Genomic DNA, 21,700 nt, shown 5'->3' on the forward strand with positions numbered 1-21,700 from the left:
CATGACCCGAGCCGAAGGCAGTCGCTTAACCAACTGAGCCACCCAGGCGCCCTAAATAAATTTTTTAAAGATTTATTTATCTATTAGAGCATGAGCAGAAGGAGCAGAGGGAGAGGGAGAGAGAATCCCAAGCAGACTCCATGCTGAGCGTGGAACCCGAAGTGGGGCTTGATCCCATGACCCCGAGATCATGCCCCAGGCGGAAACCAAGAGTCGGATGCTCAACCGACTATGCCTCAGGCGCTCCATATTGGTTTCATTTATTTCATTTATTTATTTATTTATTTGTTTAACATTTTATTTATTTATTTTAAAGATTTTATTTATTTATTTTGAGAGAGAGAGAATGAGAGAGAACACATGAGAGGGGATAGGGTCAGAGGGCAAAGCAGACTCCCTGCCGAGCAGGGAGCCCGATGCGGGACTCGATCCAGGGACTCCAGGATCATGACCTGAGCCGAAGGCAGTCGCTTAACCAACTGAGCCACCCAGGCGCCCAACATTTTATTTATTTAGACAGAGAGAGACACAGCGAGAGAGGGAACACAAGCAGGGGGAGCGGGAGAGGGAAAAGCAGGCTTCCCGCCGAGCAGGGAGCCTGATGCAGGGCTCGATCCCAGGACCCTGGGATCATGACCTGAGCCGAAGGCAGACACTAAATGACTGAGCCACCCAGGCGCCCCATATATTGGTTTCATTTACATTGAGGTTCTAGAATAGGCAAAACTAATTTATAGTAATAGAAATTAGATCAGTGGTTGCTTATGGCTGGAGTGGAGTGGGTGGGGGGGGGAGATTGACTACAAAAAGACATGAGTGATAGGAATGTTTTTTTCTTGATTGGGAGTGGTGATTACACAAGATTGTGCATTTGTCAGAACTCATTGAACTGTACACTTAAAATGGGTGCATTTTATTGTAAGTAGAGTATACATCAAAGTTGATTTAAAAAAAATACTGTTGGTCAACATTCTGTGGACTAAACACAAGGTGTTTGTATGCCAAATTTGGCTGAGGTCAGCCAGTATCTAACAGCTGATCTATGTACCCCCCAACACATGTGCACAGTACAAAAATGCCTGGCCCATAATAGGTCTTCAGATTTCTGTTGAATGAGTGGGTGGACGAATAATTGCAGCACCACTGTAAGAAAATACCCCATTCTTCATCCTCCTGCGGTTTTCCAGCTTCAGTCATTTTATAGAGTTAATTTGGCTTCTCCTGGCAGTAGTACCTTGAGTACAAATGAGGTTATTCACTCATTCAAATAGTTACTGAGCATCTACCACATGTAAAACCCTGCCTAAATAAAGTAATTGCTAACTCTGAAGAATTACACAAATGTCCCTTGATTATATATGTGAAATTAACATTCAGTTTAAAAAACAAAGGCTGGATAAGCTCTTCTTGCTTAGAATCTGTTTCAGCTACCATTTCTTTGTCTGGTACATTTACACTGCTATCTGTGGAAAATAGCATGGGCTTAATAATAGACTCTGTTCATTATAACTTTTCAAATGAGAGGAAGGAAAACATTTCAGAATATCATTCTGGTATAGCTATAGAAATGGCAGATTTCTTCCTTTCTGATTTAGAGTCTGTGAGGGATGAGTGACCTAACTTAATTTGGTTGCTAGAACCACACTGTTTCTTGGTCTTCAGTTAGTCTGTAGTTGTATGCTGTCTTCATCAAACTTGATTATGTAGACTTTTACAGGTCACCAAGCAGAATTATTACATGTTTTTTCAATCAGAACTTTAAAAACACTGGTCATAATTCTGTCCTGATAATTATTACTTTCTTGACTCTGATCAGGCTGCCCTGAATTCTCTGAACAGCTTTCTTCCTCCTAATTCTCCGAACTGTGTCGTTGCGCATTTTTTTTTTTAATGGTGTTTGGAATTTTTTTTTTTAAGTTTATTTAAGTAATCTCTGCACCCAGTGTGGACCTCAAACTCACAACCCTGAGATGAAGAGTTGTGTGCTCTTCAACTGAGCCAGCCAGGAGCCCCCATCTTTGCCCATTTTTTAAAGTTAGCCTCAGGCTTACCTCCTTTGCAAAACAACTCTTCTTGATTAATATAATGTCATCTGACCTCGAACTTGTTTTCAGATTTTCCTCTCCCTATAGTGCTCTTTTCCAATTTTTCTTTTTTCATTGTCACATTTCTTTTTTTTAAAGACCTTTTCTTCCTGTTAATATCATAGTTCATTGAGGGATAGTAGCTGCTCCTAACTGATAACTTTTTTTTCCTCCATGTATCTATTGTAAGAGTTGTACCAAGTGAGTTGAGTAAATGAAGATTGATGGTAAATTCTAGCATGAAGCTGAATAACATGCAGTACAGAGTCTGTAATGGATGAAAGTATAGTACTTTAGATAACTGTGGACCGAGGTCTTTTCTCCTTCATTTTTCCTTGGCACATTCCCCTGAAAAGGAAGCCAGGGAGATTAAGAGTTGCTTCTATCTGATAATAGCCCAGAAACTTAAGAGGAGGCAGTTCCCATAGAAGCAATCTGAGTCCAGTAAGAGAGCTTAATGAACTGCCTTTACCTGTGCAGTAGTCAGAGTATGTCTCTGTGCTGAGACGTCAGAGGGACTGAGAGAAATTTAACAAGAACGTAGGAGTGGGGAAAAAAGTGGATATTGGAATTGCATATGTGTGTGATCTTGGTAGTTTATTTTAATTCGAAAGAATCTATTGTCCTCATTGACAGATTTCTCTGATTTCTCTGTCAGAACTGTTTCTTTTTAAGCCCAAGCTAGAATTAATATCAAACTAAAGGACATTCGTTTATCTGCCATTCAGAATATCCTGTTTCAAATACCTCTTATCTTCAGTGAGTTCAGAATCTTCTTTAGTCATTTTCACTATCCCAAGATTAAATGTACTTTCATTTTACATTCCTGTCAGCAGTGCACAAAGGTTCCAACTTCTCCACATCCTTACCAATCCTGGTTATTTTGTGTATGGGTGTTTTTTGTTATTGTTGTTGTTGTTGTTTGATAGTAGACATCATAATGGGTGTGAGGTGGTAGTCTTGTACATGTTTAGTGATTTCATGTATGATGGGTAGCATAGTGTTGTCTTTGTTGATATTATCACATGACTGTTTTTCCCCACACCAATTATCAGTCATGCCTGAACGGCTTATTATTATGATTATTTTTACTTGTTACTATAAACTCCATAATGGCAAGGACCTTGTCCAGTTTCATCACTAGTACCCCTTGGGCTGAGATAATATCTGACATGTTACACTTCCTTAGTATTTGATGAATGAATGAATGAGAGTGAATGAATGGAATGTAGACATAGTGTAATGGTTAAAACCAAAGACTTGGCATCAGGCAGACTTGGATTTGAATTCTGATTTTCTCGTGTATAAAATAGGCTTGATAATGCCTTCCTCATAGGATTGTGGTGAGATTAAATGAGATCACACATGTAAAACCCTTAGTATAGCACCTGGCACATTGTAATTATCTGATGAGTGGTAGCTAATATTATTAGAGAGAGGTCAGCTGGCCAGCAGGGCATCAGTGGGCTTGGGGTTTAAAGATCCTCATTCTGTCACTAATAAGTTATATAATATTGGAACAAGTTGTCTAATCTCTCTGGCCTGAGTTTTTTTTCTCTGTAAAATAAGAGCATTACGTTAGATGACCCTTAAGGGCCCTGCCGTAATTTTCATTTGATCCTTACTGTTGTGACTGTATTCACTCCAGCAATCACTACCACTTTATAGTATCTCAACCTTAATTACAGTAGATCGTTAATCCCAGAGTCTGAATCTCAGAAGTGTCTAAATGATAGAATTAACTTAAAATAACTTAAAAAAAATTTTTTTTAGAGGGGGGAAGGGGCAGAGGGAGAGGCAGAGAATCCTAAGCAGGCTCCATGCCCCGTGCAGAGCCCAAAGCGGGACTCGATCTCATGACCCTGCTGTGATCATGACCTGAGCTAAAATCAAGAGGCAGACGCTTAACTGACTGAGCCACCCAGGCAACCGTAAAATAATTTTTTTTTTTTAAAGATTTTATTTATTTATTTGACAGAGAGAGAGAGAGAGAGCGAGAGAGGGAATACAAGCAGGGGGAGAGGGAGAGGGAGAAGCAGGCTTCCCACCAAGCAGAGAGCCTGATGTGGGGCTCAGTCCCAGGACTCTGGGATCATGACCTGAGCCGAAGGCAGCTGCTTAACAACTGAGCCACCAGGCACCCCTAAAATAATTTTTTTTTAAAGAAAAGATCATTTCATTTCAAAAATTTAATCATTGAAATAGTTGAAAAATAAGTTGCTTTAGTGAAAGAATAGTTGTTTTAGTGAAAGGTGTTTAGTAATGATTTAATATGCCAGGTTGTGTATGACCACTCAATGGGCATAGAAGTGGAGAAATGCAGATTCTAATGTAGATTGCAATGGTAGTTTGGTGGTTTTGCTGAGTTGTGTTGTACTCACTTGTTGGAGAGACTTTGAAGATACCTTTCTGTCCGTTTGCTGTGCTGCTGATTGATGGAGGAAATAAAATAATTGGTAAGACTTCCGACTTCTGAGATTTTGCTGGTTGTGTCTCTGCTCTTAGCAAATGTGGGACTAGATAGGCAAACTCTGTCTGGGTTTGAGAGAAAGAACATTTCACCAGTTTGCCCAGCTAGGTAAGATGTTATGGCTCCATCCAGCATAGTTAATATTATTATTTTTTGTACAAACAACTTAGAGCAGAGAGTGAGGAGAAATTAGTTTTTATTAAGTATCTGTTTGCTAGCCACTGTTAGGTACTTTCATTTATGCTGTCTTTGATTTTGTTGATAGAATGGTTGTTTTTGTATGTACATGTTACTCATTGTCACCAACCCTAAATCACTTACAGACTTTCCTGGACTTGGGAATGGTCATTGTGCATGAGTCTCCCTATAGCTTTTGTTAGGGACTCATTGCAGTCACTGCAGCCCTAAGAAAGTATATGCTGCCTTTAAGAAGGAGCTCCTTTGGCTTAATTAAGAGCAAATAACTTGGGGCGCCTGGCTGGCTTGGTTGGAAGAGCATGTGACTTTTGATCTCAGGGTTGTGCGTTTGAGCCCCATGTTGGGCGTAGAGATTACTTAAAAATAAAATCTTGGGGTGCCTGGGTGGCTCAATTGTTAAGCGGCTGCCTTTGGCTTAGGTCATGATCTCAGGGTCCTGGGATCCAGCCGCACCGGGCTCCCTGCTCAGCGGGGAGCCTGCTTCTCCCTCTGTCCCTCCTCCTGCTTGTGCTTGCTCTCTCCCTGTCAAATAAATCAATAAATACCTTAAAAAAAAAGAGATTACTTAAAAATAAAATTAAAAAAAAAAATAGCAAATAACTGTGATAGCTTGCCACAAACTCCCGTTCTCTTCAGAGGTGTTTTCTAGTGGTCTGTCTCCAAGTAGGAATCCTACATGCTTTCCCCACTGAAAGATATTACAGTTGATGATAGGCCTCCAAATGAAACACATACACATACGTATATAAACTTATTTTATCTATTAGTACATTGGTCATGTAGAATTTCTATAATTTAGATCTTTATTTAAACATTTGTTTAATGGAGAGAGTATGGGCCATTGGAAGCCACTTAACATTGGGTGACGTGGTGCTACTGTCGACTTCTCTGGGCCTGTGTCATCAACAAAATGGGGATATACTTACCTTGTAGGGATGTTATCAAGATCGAGTGAAATCATGTGAAGAAATCTTGTGGGTATTCTACAGATGTTGGTACTGGCTCTCACTTCTTCCATTCTGACGTTTAAATAACTGAATAAAATATCTTGGCGCGGGCGCCTGGGTGGCTCAGTCGTTAAGCAGCTGCCTTCGGCTCAGGTCATGATCCCAGGGTCCTGGGATCGAGTCCCACATCGGGCTCCCTGCTCTGCGGGGAGCCTGCTTCTCCTTCTCCCTCTCCCCCTGCTTGTGTTCCCTCTCTCGCTGTGTCTCTCTCTGTCAAATAAATAAATAAAATCTTAAAAAAAAAAATCTTAAAAAAAAAATCTTGGTGCATGACTCAGTTTGTTAGTGCTTTTATTAAGATTGTTAGTCACATGCCCCAGGGAATGACAATGGAATTTATTTTTCTTATCAATTGCAAATGCTATTAGCAATGTATTCTTGTTCAGACTTTGGAATGAGAAAACTTTTTTTAAAGCAGAATTAAGTGGATTTGCTTCAGGTGGATTTCTAAGATCTGGCAAATTTGGATAGGAAAATTAGAATTGTTTTCATAGTGGAGTTCATCCTACCTGGAACATAGTTGGCAGTGAGAAGAAAGGTTGTGCAATTACATACATTCCTTATCAGATGTTTGGTAAAGCTTATTTTTGCCTGAAACACTGGAGGAAGTCCCTATTCCCTTTCAGTCAAGAAGCTAATTGTGGAATCGGAGATGAGTAAATGAAAATTAATCTGACTCTGGCAATTGGAGAATGAGAAGAATGCTAACCCCCAGGCATCTGGGCTTGTTTCTGTTTTCCAGAGATCTCAGAAGTCATGACCCATTAGTTGTAAGCATTAAAAAAAACCAAAACAAAAAGAAACCCCAAACCTGTAGGTGAAGCTTGGACTGAATAGCAATCTAAAAGATTTTAGGTTGGTATTGGAGTTGCAGAGATGATTTCCACTGGCCAAAATTTTGGTGTTTTGGTTTTACTCATCTACAGTTCTTGGTAAAAATTATTATTCTTTTTCAATCCCTTCTCCTCAAAGTGGCAGGAATGATCTTAAAAACATAAGCTGAGGGCACCTGGGTGGCTCAGTTGGTTAACGGCTGCCTTTGGCTCGGGTCATGATCCAGGGGTCCTGGGATCGAGTCCTTCGTTGGACTCCCTGCTCAGTGGGGAGTCTGCTTCTCTACCCCTCCCCCTTGCTCGTGATCTCTTTCTCACTCTCTCTCTCAAATCTTTAAAGCAAAACAAAACAAAAACAAGCTGAATCACATCACTTCTCTGCCTAGAACCCTTCCCTCCGTGGTTTCCTGTTGCATTTAGAATGAAATCCAGATTTCTTCCCATGACCTACATTGTATGCCTGCTTTATCTATACTGCTCTCATCACTTCTTTGATATCCCTTTTCCCTTCAGTCAGTTCCATTATCATCAGCTGGTTTTACTTTAGTTCTTTCAACTTTCTTTACCACCGTATCTAAAAAATACTTTCTGCCCACAAAGCCCCTCCTTTGTTTCCTTTTTAACTTAGAGAAATTTATAATTATAGTTGACCCTTGAACAACCGGTGGCTTAGTGGCACTGAGTCCTGTGCAGTTGTAATCCGTATGTAAGTTTTAACTCTCCCCAAACTTAATAGCCTGTTGACCAGAAACCTTACTGATAACATATAGCCTTACCAGTAACACATACTTTATGTGTGTTTTAACTGCTGTACTTATATAATAAAGTAAACCAGAGAGAAGAAAATGTTATTAAGAAAATCATAAGGAAGAGAAAATATGTTTACAGTACTGTATTTATTTTAAAAAGTCTGTACAAGGGACCTGTGCAGTTCAAACCCATATTGTTCAAGGTCCAACTGTAGTTTTCTGTTTGATGGCTTGTTTTTGTCTTCCTATGCTCCAAGATTATAAACCTTATGAGGGTAGAGACCATGTTTTATCCTTTTTATTTAGCACATGCTGACACATGCTGGGTATTTAATAAATATTTGTTGGGTGAATTACTTATTTGATAACTTCTGCTTTATAGAGAGATTCTTTAGTTCATAAAAGAACAGGCATTTACTTGTTGATCTGACGGTCTATAAAATGATAAAGGTCAACCTGGGCAAAAAAAAATGATTGGGCAAAAAAAGTGATTTGGTTGTGTGTGTGTGGTTTTTTTTTTTTTTTTTTTTTAAGTAATGTCTACACCCAACGCAGGGCTTGAACTCACAACACCAAGATCATGCTCCACTGACTGAGCCAGCCAGGTGCCCCAAATAGTTTGTTTCTTTGGGTTGTATCTTTCAGAATTAACTTAGATGGTGCCTGGGAAGCTTTTCATGATTGGCTAGGGTTGGATTAGGTCTCCCTGTTGTTTGGTCTATGACACCATGTGCTTGCCTTTTATAACAATAGACTCCCTACTAGATTCCCTGAGGGAGAGAGAATTTAGTTTATCATTGTATCCTCAGCCCTCAGATTGGTGTCTGGCACATAGTAGTTGTGCTCAGTAAATACTGGTTCAGTGAGAAATAAGTATTAAAATTGAAGTGTTTCTTAAGAAAAGAACAGTTTTTACACTTGTAGGTTATGGAGCTCATTGGTCCCAAGAATTACTTTGTTCTTTGTTTTTCAAGTTAAGTATCATGACATAAGTTTTTATTTTTATTTTATTTTTTAAAGATTTTATTTATTTGACAGAGAAAGACAAAGCGAGAGAGGGAACACAAGCAGGGGGAGGGGAGAGGAAGAAGCAGGCTTCCGGCAGAGCAGGGAGCCTGATGTGGGGCTCGATCCCAGGACCCTGGGATCATGACCCGAGCCAAAGGCAGACGCTTAATGACTGAGCCGCCCAGGCGCCCCGACATAAATTTTTAAAAGATCTTTATTTTGGAAAATTTCAAACACATATAAAAATAAAGAGAATAATAAAATGAACCACCACCGTGTCCCTATCACCCAGCTCCAACAGTTATCAACATATGACCATTCTTGGGGTGCCTGGGTGGCTCAGTCGTTAAGCGTCTGCCTTCAGCTCAGGTCATGATCCCAGGGTCCTGGGATCAAGCAAAGCCCCACATCGGGCTCCCTGCTCAGCAGGAAGCCTGCTTTTCTTTCTCCCACTCCCCCTGCTTGTGTTCCCTCTCTTGCTGTGTCTCTGTCAAATAAATAAAATCTTAAAAAACAAAACAAAACAACACAGCATGTGACCATTCTTGTTTAACCTTGCTCCCCCTGCCTCCTCAATATTTTAAAACAAATCCCAGACATGATATCATTTCATCTGTAAATACTTCAGAAGGGTATAATCAATTTAAGAACTAGTTAACTCTTGGAAAAACCTGTTAAAAAAATTCCATTTGTCTCCTTGAATCTAATTGTAGATGCCAGCTGGTGAATTTCCATGTGTTAAACCACTCCCAAGGCTTGACTCACTATTGAAAGCATACACTCCATTGTAATTGCTGAGATAGCAGCAGTTTGTTAGAATATGTTATCATGGTTGTTTCTATTTGGGTAGAGAGAGGTTACCAATAAGTAAAGCTCCTATGTCAGAGATAATTTTGGAGATGTATAAAGACAGATGATACTTTCTGACATTGTGCATTACAGGCCTTTGAGATTTTGTCTGGAAAATGAAAATGAAATATGGTTTGTGGATTAATAGGATAAATTCCTGTAGTTCTTTGTGAGTGAATTCCTGAGAGTCACAATTGGCAGTAAAATGAAAAGTAAGGGTGTCAGAAGACTCAGAGCTAGAAAGACTCCTAAGCCTTGGAAGGTTGAGGGTTTAGAACTTGGGCCAGAGGAAAAGTTACATTAGAAGTGGTTATGGTTAGTTTTATTCTAGAAGTTAAAATTGTGGCCTAGACCTCTGTAAATAGCCTAGGTTAAAAGACATTTCCTTTGGGAAGGGAAGAGAGGCACTCTTTTCTTTTAGCAAATATTTTAAAGGATTAAATACTATCTTGTGAAATTTGAAGATTGGCACTGAGTGAATGGTTGGACTAGAACAGTGTTTTCTCATGATCCCAGTTTTTTGTGGATAAGAAATGAAGCAGGGATGGAAAAGATCATAAGCACCTTTAATATTTTCTTTAACCAGTCATGTAAGAGAACAAGACTGATTCTAAGAGGCTGCGAGTCCCAGCCCTGTTAGGGCTGCAGCCTTGCTTCCTCCTTAGCTTCAATCACCACGTGAGTCTTTCGGTAGGAGATGGTGGATGTGGTGATCATCCCAAGTTAATTCTTGGCAATTTATTTTGAAAATCCACTCTTTTACTCCTGCCTTTATACTCCCATAACTGTTAGTTAATTCCTTTATTAAAGTACTTAGTACACAGTGCCTTGAATAGGGATTTTGCCCTAATCATCTGTGTATCCTTAGCATCTAGCACATGGTCACTTGGAAAATATTTGTTGACACATCATGATCCCTTTCCAGCCTTGAGTTGGTATGATTTTGTGATTTCTCCAATGGCCTGGACCAGAAGAATATGGGAATAGTGCTGTTCTGATGTAGGCTCCTCTCTGAATTGTTTTTCTTCCTAAATGGTGTTTGTTCTCTGACTCTTAGCCATTTTCTTCTTTTGGGACCGTCCAGAGAACAGAGGGAGAGAAAAATTTGTGTTTAGAATAAGAGGACTATGTCATACTGTAGTTGATATGTTAGGATCACTGGAATCTTCCAATTGCAGTCAGGATGAAGAATTCAGTGTTGATAACAGATGCTAGGAGCTCATTCTCTTTTGTTATTCTTCCTCATTTACTGAGATTTGACCCCATATCTATGACTGTGAGGTGGAGTGGATTTCAGTCTTGATCTTCAAGCTTTAAAGGATGTGGTCAGTCATTGGGAATTAATCAGCACCATACTATTTCTTTTTTCATGTATGTGGTAACTGTTGAAATTGTTGTAAAACTGTAGAATCTACACTAAATTAAACCTGTGGTTTATTATCTAATACAGGATAGTAAAAGAGAAATGTTAAAAACCATTATTTCATCAACCTGACTATATTTATTTGTTAGAAAGTTGGAAGCTGTCTCAAACTCAACATATACAAAACATTTAAATTCATTTTCCTCCTCTAAGCTTTTTTCCCACCAGCGGCTTTCCCTGTCTTATTTTATGGCACCTCTACTCTTTTAGTTGTTCTGGTCAAAACTTTGGACCTTATATTTCTCTTATACCCCATATGCAGTCTGCCAGGAAAACTTACAGGACCTGTGTTCAAAATGTATCCAAATCAATGACTTCTCACCGTCACTCTTGCTACCACTGTGGTCTAAGCCACTGTCCTCTCTTGCCCGGATTATTGTAGCATTTCCTAACTGATTTCCCATCTTCTACTCTTTCCTTTATTTTCAGCACAGCAGCCTGAATCATTCTCATTATACCTGCGTGAGATCATGTCACTCCTCTGTTCAGGGCGTCACTCCTCTGTTCAGAAGCCCTGCAGTGGCTCTCCATTCCACTCTTGAGGAATTAACCATAAGGCCTTATCTTATCTGGTCTTCTATTAACCTTTCTGACCTTACCTACCGAATCCCCCTTGTTCACTCTGCTGCAGCCACATTCTTGCTGTTCCTTGAACAGGACAGTCCTGCTTCTGCCTTAGGGCCTTTGTATTGGCTGTTCCGAGTGCTCTTCCTCTAGATATCTGAATGGCTAACTCTCATCACTGTCAAATCTTGCTTCGGTCACTTTCTCATGAGGCCTACCCTAATCATCTTATGTAAACATTTAACTCCTTTGCCTCAAACACTTCTGATTCCCTTTATTGTGATCTACCTTTTTTCACCTAAACGTTCATTATATTTTAAGATCTGTATGCTTCCTTTTTTATTCCTTGAGAGTGAGTTTAATGTATTCATTTTATTTATCTATAAGTTCTGCTTAAATGCAGGTAGACTTAGACAAAACTTTGGTTATCTATAAACCTGTCTGTCATTTTCAAGCATCCAAAAGAGTGCTGAACCCAAAACCAAGGAAAAGAAAAGCAAGTGCCTTAGATAGTCAAGAAAGAATTTTTGAGCATTGTTAACAATTCCTGAGAAGACTTGAAGTGCCAAAAGTGCTGGGAGTAGTTGATTCTTCCAGAAGTTGAAGGAGTGTGTTGATGAAACTGGCAGTGTCTGGTTATAAATAGATCAACATTTTTTGAGAAGCATAGGTGAAAGGTATGCAAGGAAAGCAGAGAAAGCAGAGTAGAGTATAGTGGTAGTCCTAGTGGACAAGATTTGAAGTGACTAGTGCAGTGAATGAGTGGTAGACTCTTGAGGACCATGATGGAGAGCCAGAAGGTAAGACACATCTTTGGGGAGTGGAGATGGGCTAGTGCCATAGGAACACCTTCAGATAGAAAATGCTTTAAAGCCATAAGCAGAAGGACGCTTTCCTTTGATACCCTTGACACTTGTTAGGATAGCTATTACCAAAAAAACTATGAGGAGAAACTGGAACTCTTGTGTATCACTGGTGAGATTATGCAATGGTACAGCCACTGTGGAAAGCAATTTTGTGGTTCTTCAAAAAGTTAAACATAGGGCGCCTGGGTGGCTCAGTCGGTTAAGCGTCTGCCTTCGGCTCAGGTCATGATCCCGGAGTCCTGGGATCGAGTCCCGCATCGGGCTCCCTGCTTGGCGGGGAGCCTGCTTCTCCCTCTGACCCTCCCCCCTCTCATGAGCTCTCTCTCTCTCTCTCATTCTGTCTCAAATAAATAAATAAAATCTTTAAAAAAAAAAAAGTTAAACATAAAATTGCCATAGGATCCAGCAATTCTACTCCTAAGTAATGCCCAAAATAATTGAAAGAGGGGACTTAAACAGGTCCTTGTACACTAGTGTTCACAGCAGCATTATTCACAATAGCCAAAAGGTGGAAACAACCTAAATGGCCCTCCACTGATGAATGGATAACGAAATGTGGTAATGTACATACAATAGAATTTATTTAGCCTTAAAAAGGACATTCTTTTTTTTTTTTTAAGATTTTATTTATTTATTTGTCAGAGAGTGAGAGAACGTGCACAAGCAGGAGGAGTGGCAGGCAGAGGGAGAAGCAGGCTCCCCACTGAGCCTTTCTTGACTCTCTCCTAGGTCCACCCAGTACCAAGACTCTGAGGGGTTACATGGGCTGACCTTTCTGACTCCTCCACTTTCTCCAGGAGGCCCAGTACACTTACTGCTCTTTGGAAGTGGAAGAAAAAGTAGGGGCATCAGACAGAATGAGATTAAGGTTTTTCTCATAGGTGTTCAGTTCGAGGAGGTAGGAGGTATGTGACCACACCTTGTTAAGGCTGACTGCTTAAAAACTGCAGGTCATTCATTTAATTAGGAATTGTTTTTTCTCTTCCGTTTTTGATCTCGGAATCAAACCTTTGTATTGATTGTCTTTCCTCTTTCCTCCTTTTCCTTTTTTTCCCTTTCATACCATTTTTTAATTACTTTCCTTTTATTCTTTGCATCTTTTTCTCCCCGAATGAGACAGTAGCATTCTTTCAGATGAACTGCTTGTTTGAAAGAAGACCCTGAATTCTGTGCAATTGCTTATTTTTGTGTGTGTGAAGTTTATATTTTAGAAGATGAGGACAATGTCATCTTACTTAGATTGTAAAAATTATTCTCATTTCCTTTGGAATGTAAGGGAAACTTTTAAAGATTTTATTTATTTATTTGAAACAGAATGAGAGAGAGAGAGAGCACATGAGAGGGGGGAGGGTCAGAGGGAGAAGCAGGCTCCCCGCTGAGCAGGGAGCCCGATGCGGGACTCGATCCAGGGACTCCAGGATCATGACCTGAGCCGAAGGCAGTCGCCCAACCAACTGAGCCACCCAGGCGCCCTGTAAGGGAAACTTTTAAAAGCTGCGCTTCCAGTAGAGATTCTCTGTGAGCATGTTTTGAGTCATAAGCCTTGAAAATAACTGTTAGAATTTTTTAATGCCTAAATTTTTAAGGAACAGCCTTCCCAAAACTTTAGGGCACACACATCTAATTTTTAAATTCTTTTCCAAAGTTAGGGAAAGAGTGTAGGTATTTAAATTTTTCTTCTGTTGTTATTTCCAAAACATTTTCTGTTTTAATAAAGCAGTATGTTCCGTAGTATGTAGTAGGATAAATACACTGCACTAGTAATCCGATTCTGGCCCAAGTGTTTCTGTTACCAAGTCACTGAACGTCTTCTACTCTGGTTTCTCAACTGAGAATGAAGGGATTGGATGTGTAAACTTCCAAGGTTTAGTTATAAAGTTTTAGTCATTCTAGGTTTTATTGGCATTTCTCTAAAGCCAGTAATATAAAAGATTAGAAGAACTTTGCTTACAATACTGTTCACATAAAAATATAACTCATTTCAATGTAACATAAGACTTGGATTCTAAAGGGGCTTAGTCAGTGGATGACTAAAACAACCTTTTTATAAGATGGTCTTGTGTAGAAATCAGTTTCAAAATACATTCTCTGACAACATTGAACTAAAAATCCTGGATCTCGGGTACCTGGGTGGCTCAGTTGGTTAAGCGACTGCCTTCGGCTCAGGTCATGATCCTGGAGTCCCGGGATCGAGTCCCGCATCGGGCTCCCTGCTTGGCAGGGAGTCTGCCTCTCCCTCTGACCCTCCTCCCTCTCATGCTCTCTGTCTCTCATTCTCTCTCTCTCAAAATAAATAAATAAATAAATAAATAAAAAAATAAAAATCCTGGATCTCATTTTGATATTAATAATTGTTAAGTAATTTGTCATTATCTTTTATCTTCTTTCTATTCATCTACTTTTAAAAGATAACTCATCACTCTGTAGGAGTTGGCTTTTTCTGGTGTGGCTTCCCTTGAAATACTACTGCTTTAGTCTTTCTCCCCTAAGTGCCTTTTCCTGAGAATAAAGGATTGAGTTCATACCTTTGCATAATGATTTAGAGAGTATTTTAAGCTTGGCATGTTAAAACCTGGCTGACTCCATTAATATGTGGACAAACTAGCACATTAGAGCATTTTTAAAGTTCCAAGCCACAAGTTGTGCTTTAAATGAACATGGGCATGTATAAAATTAATATTTAAGCCTTAAATAGCACAGACATTCAAAATGCCCGTTGCCCTGGGTGACTGATTTTCAGTAAGGCTCTTGCTTGCCCTGCACATTTCTTCCTTTGCTTTAAACAGTGCCAAGAGCAGAGTCAGGAGAGGGTTTATTCCTTTGGCGCTCTGCTACCCTCTGCTTTCGGCAGGCAAAAACGCTGCTGTTTTACTTCTTAAACTCCTACCATATGGAAAGTTTCTATAAATAAATCTTGGATTTATGATTGGACTTCTAAATTTGTAACCTCTACGATCCATGACTAAAGCCAATATAAATACCTATTTAAACATACAGACGGCATACGAAGCTGTGGCACTATTTCAGTGAGTATGGTCTCCAGCCACAATATCTAAATTATCAATTCAGTTAATTTCTTCTGTTTCATTTGGCATGAATGAGGACTTCATTTTGTTGTCAAGCAAAAACTAGTGAGCTTGGTAGTTTTTAGTGAATCCACTTTGACTTTTTGTACCTGAATTGTTGGCATAATTATGTGGCAGATGTATTCATGAAAATGTAAAAGTGCATTAGATTTTGACAAACTAAATCACTTAAATGTACTAAAGGAACTGACTTTTAGAGGAATCCTTTTATAATTTATTTTGTAAATTTGAGTCAATTGGTATTTCAGTCAACAAGAATATAATGGGCACCTGTTATGTGCCAGACACGGTGTTAGGTCTTAGGGCACATTGAGTTGTATGAAAGATGGTTTCTGTTCAGAAAAGTAAGAGAAAAAGAAAAAGGGAAACCTGGGGACAATAAAATGTTTTATCGCTCTAATGGAAAAATGGACAAATGCCATGTGTGTGTGGTGGGGAGGCGAGTAGATTAACTCTGGGGAATTGGAAGGCTTTAGGAAAATATTTCAATTAGATCTTTAATAATAAAAATTATTTCTAACTGGCTATATTGTACTGAGTGCCTACTGTATACTAAGATTAGTTCATGTTACCTACCTGGGAAAAAGGAAGAGCATTTTATGCGGTAGGAAAACAGTGGAACTATCAAAGACTGTGTATCCCAGAAGTAAGAAGTTTGGTACAGCTAATGGGGAAGGGAAGGGAGATCAGTGGCTGGCTGGGATCAGATTATGAAGGACCTCAGATACATAGTGCCTGTCCCTGCCACCATGTTTTTGTTCTCATTTCCTTGCCTGAAAAGCCTTTCTCCTCTCTTTGCTGATGTATCTATTTTTAAAGGTCCAGCTTTTATGTGAAGCTTTCATCCCCTTTTCTCAAAGTTTATTATTTTTACTGAATGATTGTGCAAAAGAGTGTACCTCGTAAAAGGGCACACCATTTCTTGTAGTCGAGCCTGATCTCCCCAGCTAGTTTATTCTGAAGGACAGAGGATGAATCCTCTTTAGCACCTGGTATAGTGCTCAGCACATTGTGGGAACTCAAGAGACACATAATGAATGGATGAATATGGAACATTTGTAGATATATCAACCATCGAAACAGCTCAGCTACAGTGGTTGAGATCACCTACATTTATTTAAAAGCCATTTCTTAACACCAGTAAGAGCAATTTTCAGAGCTACAGGTCAGTTGTGGTTTAGACTTAAAATGACTTAATAAGAGTAATTATCTCAGGGTTGTTGAGGATTAACTTAGTACATTTTAAGCACTTAGAACAGTGCCTGGCATATATAATAAGTGCTCAGTCAAGTGTTAGCTATTATTTAACTCTACCTATTTGGGCCTTTTTGCCAGGGACAGAGCTCACCCCTTGTTGTAGGCATGAAGAAGATAGAAAGGAGATAAACAGCTTCATGCCTTTGAAACCAAATGCCCTTTAGGAACTGGAAGCACTGCTTATATTGCATGAACTTTTATTTTTCTGTTTGTGTTTTAGTGATCGAGGGGTATGATTGGCATGGAATTGAATTTCATCTGTCTGTGGGAGTTGTAAACAAGGTAGGTCCCAGGTTTATTTACTTTTTCCTGCTCCTTTCCTAAGCTGTTTTGTTAGTATTTTAAGTTCTGAACTAGAATAGATCAGATTGGATTATTGTTTAGGGAAGCACTCTCATAGCCCCATGATGGTTTGTCATCATTGATTATCTAATGTTGTGGACTATGTCTAGTATCTTGTTAGAATTTATTGAATGCCAAGAAACAGCGCAAGCAGTTAAAAATTTTGGTGGTTATAGAACAGAACCATGAATTCACACACATGCTTATACAAACCATGATCCAGTCCTTGGAGGGCAGAAGTTCTTGTATTAGAGCCATTATGTAAACCAACTTGGGGTAATGGCTGACAGGCTAACTAATTCTTCTGGTCACTCTGACACTCAGTAGCTTATGTGAATGGTAGACTAAATGCAACAAGGGGCCTGTTTTGACAGTAGCCAGGCCATCATGGCAATTATAAAATTTTGTTACTGATGACAGAATCTGTCTATCTGCAACCACTAGAGTTTGATTTGACACAGCATGCTTGTGTTCCTGTCTTAAGCTCTGGGCTAAACAAAAATATACCAGATACGGCTTGGGTTCCTGTATCTGTCTTGTGTCAGATGCCCACAAAAAGCTATAGATGGCAGCTTCACACAGCTTTGCAAACCTATTTCTGTCAGAACATTTCCTGTCAAAGTAAGGTAGTGCTAGTTCACGTGTAGTTACAGTTTTCTGTGGTCTTAGGTTTGTGGAGATCCCATTGCTCGTTGGTGTAGGAAACTTGGATCACTCAGAGAGTGAACTTGATAGCCAAAAAAAAAATAATGACACTACTCCGTCCAATCCCCCCAACCAGGAATCTTATAAACTTGTGTATAGGGTTCTGTGGGTTGATGACAGCCTTGGACTCTTGTTGCACCTGCACATAGAACAGCAAAAGTTTTTGAGACAGCTTGTCTCTCAGTCAGAAAGAACAGTAATCATAAATACATTGCTACAAGGAAAAACAGTTGAGTTACCTTTTTTTTTAAAAAAGCTTTATGTCCAATGTCAGGCTTGAACTCACGACCCTGAGATCAAGAGTTGCATGCTCTACCAACTAAGCCAGCCAGGTCCCCCTTGAGCTACTTTCTGTAGCAAAGGGAACCATGGTCCTTGGAATTGACACTACTGCCTAGGAAGTGAGGTAGGGAGGGTTGATGAAAATTTAACTTCTGCTTGGGGTGCCTGGGTGGCTCAGATGGTTAAGCGTCTGCCTTCGACTCAGGTCATGATCCCAGGATCCTGGGATCGAGCCCTGCCTCTGGCTCCTGGCTCGGCTGGGAGCCTGCTTCTCCCTCTCCTTTGCCTCTCCCCCTGCTCATGCTCTCTCTCTCTCTATCTCTCTGTCTCAAATGAATAAAATCTTAAAAAGAAGAAAAAAAAGTTTAACTTCTGCAGATGAATCCCCTTCATTATTATCTAGAAGCCTGAATGTTGGGGTCTGGTCTGGGTGGTCAGTCAGAAAATTCCCTTCTTTCTGTTTTCCTGCTTTTTATTGGGGTAGTAATAAACAGGAACTATTTCATGGAAATACTGTAAGAATTAATGGAAAGGAAAGCAACTAAAATTTACTGAACGCCTACTAAGGATTAGGCATGCTACTGTAAATGCTATTAGGCATGCTATTTTCACACTGTGTTCTTTTATTGAAATATATGAAGTTCATCGATATACTTTTTCAAGTCTGAGTGTATAACATCATGGATATTACTGCTTTGAGCTCTTTTGACCTTTATTGTAGCCATTTAGAGGAAGGAGAATTAGATACTGATACATGTTACTCCATTTATGTCTGCTGGAACCTTCTTTTATGAAGAAAAAAAGAAAATACCTACATGAGTTAGTGGAATTTTTTGTTCTTGTTTTTATCTAGAAAATAAAAACAGACTTGGCTACTAATTTAGCCAAGGGCAGAAAGGAGACTAGCAGGTCTGAAATTAGAGACACCTGCGCTGTTTTGGGAAGTTGAGACTCTTGACCCAGGCTTTGCTGAAGTTGATGCAGGGGAGGTCAGAGTAGGTTAATATTTTCATAGCTCAAAGCAAATGTGAATTGTGGTTGTTTATAGGTGCAGTTTCGCTTGATCTCTGTAGTTGCACATGGGTAAGTAAAATACAGTGCTGCTGTCTCGGACAGCTTCTGCAAAAGCCCTCAACCAATGCAAATTAATCTTCTCCAAAAATAACAAAAAATCCCCTATTTGGATGTTTGCTGGCTGAGGGAATTGACTGTTGTCATCTTGCTGGTAAAGAAGTTGTCATACATTCTTTTAAGATGATTCTGGATTTGATTTTCTGCTTTTAAATTTCCTCTTGAAATTCTTCTCTGATAGGAGGTACCATCTCTACATCTCAGGCATATGCAATAATGTGGGATCAGAATAAATTGTTACTTCTCTCCTAGGTGATAGGAAATTAAGTTGGAGTATTCCTTCCCCTGATTCCACATTCTCTAAATCTATTGTCTTTTTACTCTTAAGATGGTAAGCTTTTGTGGTCTAAGCAAGGTTTATAGAGAGTAACCCAGTGACATTTTTATTTTCCTGTCTGTAGAATGAATTATTGTACTTTTTCTCTTTGCTGCTTCCTTTCTTCAGAGAAATTCTAATAATGAAATTCTCCCTTCTTGCTTCAGCAAACAAATACCACTTTTTAAGAAACAGCTTTATTGGTGTGTAATTTATATACTGCTAAATTTGCCTGTTTGAAGTGTATAAGTCAGTGATTTTTAGTAAACTTGTAGAGTTGTGCAACCGTTACTACACTCCAGTGTTACAGTCCCAGCTCCCCCAAAAGATCCCTTGTAAGACTCTTAATCATAGGAGGGGCGCCTGGGTGGCTCAGTCGTTAAGCGTTTGCCTTCAGCTCAGGTCATGATCCCGGGGTCCTGGGATCGAGCCCCGCTTCGGGCTCCCTGCTCCGCGGGAAGCCTGCTTTTCCCTCTCCTACTCCCCCTGCTTGTGTTCCCTCTCTCGCTGTGTCTCTCTCTGTCAAATAAATAAAATCTTAATAAAAATAAAATTAAATTAAATTAAAAAAAAAGACTCTTAATCGTAGGAAACAAAGTGAGGGTTGCTGGAGGGAAAGGGGATGAGAGGATGGAGTAACTGGGTGATGGACATTAAGGAGGGCACAGGATGTAATGGGTACTGGGTATTATATAAGACTGAGGAATTACTGGGGCACCTGGGTGGCTCAGTTGGTTAAGCGACTGCCTTCGGCTCAGGTCATGATCCTGGAGTCCCTGGATCGAGTCCCGCATCGGGCTGCCTGCTCGGCAGGGAGTCTGCTTCTCCCTCCCCCGCTCCCCCCTCTTGTGCTCTTTCTGTCTCTCACTCTCTCTCTCAAATAAATAAATAAAATCTTAAAAAAAAAAAAAATTTAAAAAAGACTGAGGAATTACTGACCTCTAGCTCTGAAACTAATAATACACTGTGTTAATTAATTAGATTGAAAAAAAGAGATCCCTTGAAACACTACTTTCTAGCTTTATGTCCTCTACAAATTTTGCTAAGTTCTGCATCAGGTTTAATCTTCTTCCTACAAAGCTTTCCCATTGCTTATTTTCCCCCCCTTATTTTTATATTAGTTGCTTATTGCAGGTCAAACATTTACCCTTTTGTCACTTTTATTCCATTTTCTTACCACTTTTTAGAAGTGTAACCTTGAAGAGTGCCTTTAGCTTTTATTTGAAGTGTTCTTTTTTTTCCTTGAAAGAATTTATAATGGTTCAGGTCTTTCTTTTTTTTTTAAAGATTATTTGACAGAGAGAGACACAGTGAGAGAGGGAACACAAGCAGGGGGAGTGGGAGAAGGAGAAGCAGGCTTCCCGTGGAGCAGGGAGCCCGATGCGGGGCTCGATCCCAGGACGCTGGGATCATGACCTGAGCCGAAGGCAGACGCTTAACAACTGAGCCACCCAGGCGCCCCGGTTCAGGTCTTTCAATAAAAAGTCTTGTATTGGGGCGCCTTGGTGGTTCATTCAGTTAAGTGTCTGCTTTCGGCTCAGGTCGTGATCTCAGGGTCCTGGGATTGAACCCCACATCGGACTCCTTGCTCAGCGGGGAGTTTGCTTCTCCCTCTCCACCACTTGTGCTCTCTCTTGCATGTGCTCTCTCTCTCAATCTTTCAAATAAATCTTAAAAAAAATGTAAAATGCTAGAATATTGCCTGGCATTTATGTATTAAACAACCCAATAGACACTAGCTACTTTTTTGTGTTACTCTTAGGCCTAGAGAGATTAAGTCTAATAGATATGGCTCCTTCTCTCAGGGTTCTACAGTCTACCTGAAGAAACAAACAAGAATCAATGTCCAGAGAACAGCATGATAAGTATTATGGTATTATAAGAGCACAGAGAAGGAGTATTTAAATTAAATAAAGGGGGGCACCTGGGTGGCTCAGTTGGTTAAGTGTCTACCTTCGGCTCAGGTCATGATCCCAGGGTCCTTGGATCTAGCTCCTAGCCCTGCATTGGGCTCCCTGCAGGGAGTCTGCTTCTGCTTCTCCGTCTCCCTCTGCCCCTCTCCCCTGCTTGTGTACTCTCTCTCTCTGTTTCAAATAAATAAATAAAATCTTAAAATTAATCAATTAAAGGTAATAAAGTTTATCATAAATGGGACCAGAGCTGATTTCTAAAGAATAAGTAGTTATTTCCCATTCAAAGTGATAAACCATTGAGACAATGGTAGAAGCATGAAAACCTTAATGGGCAAAAGCATGACATCAGTTGAGGTTAAGGGAATAAGAATGAAAAGTGTGGCAGGAAAAACTTAAAGGAAAGTGGGAGCCAGATCATAAATGGCCTGTGTGATAAGCTGAGTTTGGACTTTTCCTGAAAGCTACAAGGAGCCACTGAAAACACAGAAACAGAGATAAGATGTGATGAAATATCAAAAAAAAAAAAAGATGTGATTAAATCTCCATGTTTGAAAGATCACTTGGATAGCAAAGTGAAAGGCAAATTAAAGAGGTGACAAGTCCATTTAGAATTCTAC

General features: G+C 39.8%; 1 protein-coding gene across 1 annotated transcript in view; it reads left to right on the forward strand.

Annotated features, from left to right (window-relative positions):
• The window catches only part of MRTFA (myocardin related transcription factor A), a 200,928-nt gene that overhangs the window by 17,883 nt on the left and 161,345 nt on the right, over positions 1 to 21,700 (forward strand). The window contains exon 2 of the mRNA XM_044915318.1: positions 16,615 to 16,676. The gene's annotated coding sequence lies outside the window, so the exon portion shown is untranslated. The remainder of the gene's footprint in view (positions 1 to 16,614; positions 16,677 to 21,700) is intronic.

This window comes from Neomonachus schauinslandi, chromosome 5 (assembly GCF_002201575.2).
Source record: "Neomonachus schauinslandi chromosome 5, ASM220157v2, whole genome shotgun sequence".
In the NCBI taxonomy this organism is placed as follows: domain Eukaryota; kingdom Metazoa; phylum Chordata; class Mammalia; order Carnivora; family Phocidae; genus Neomonachus; species Neomonachus schauinslandi.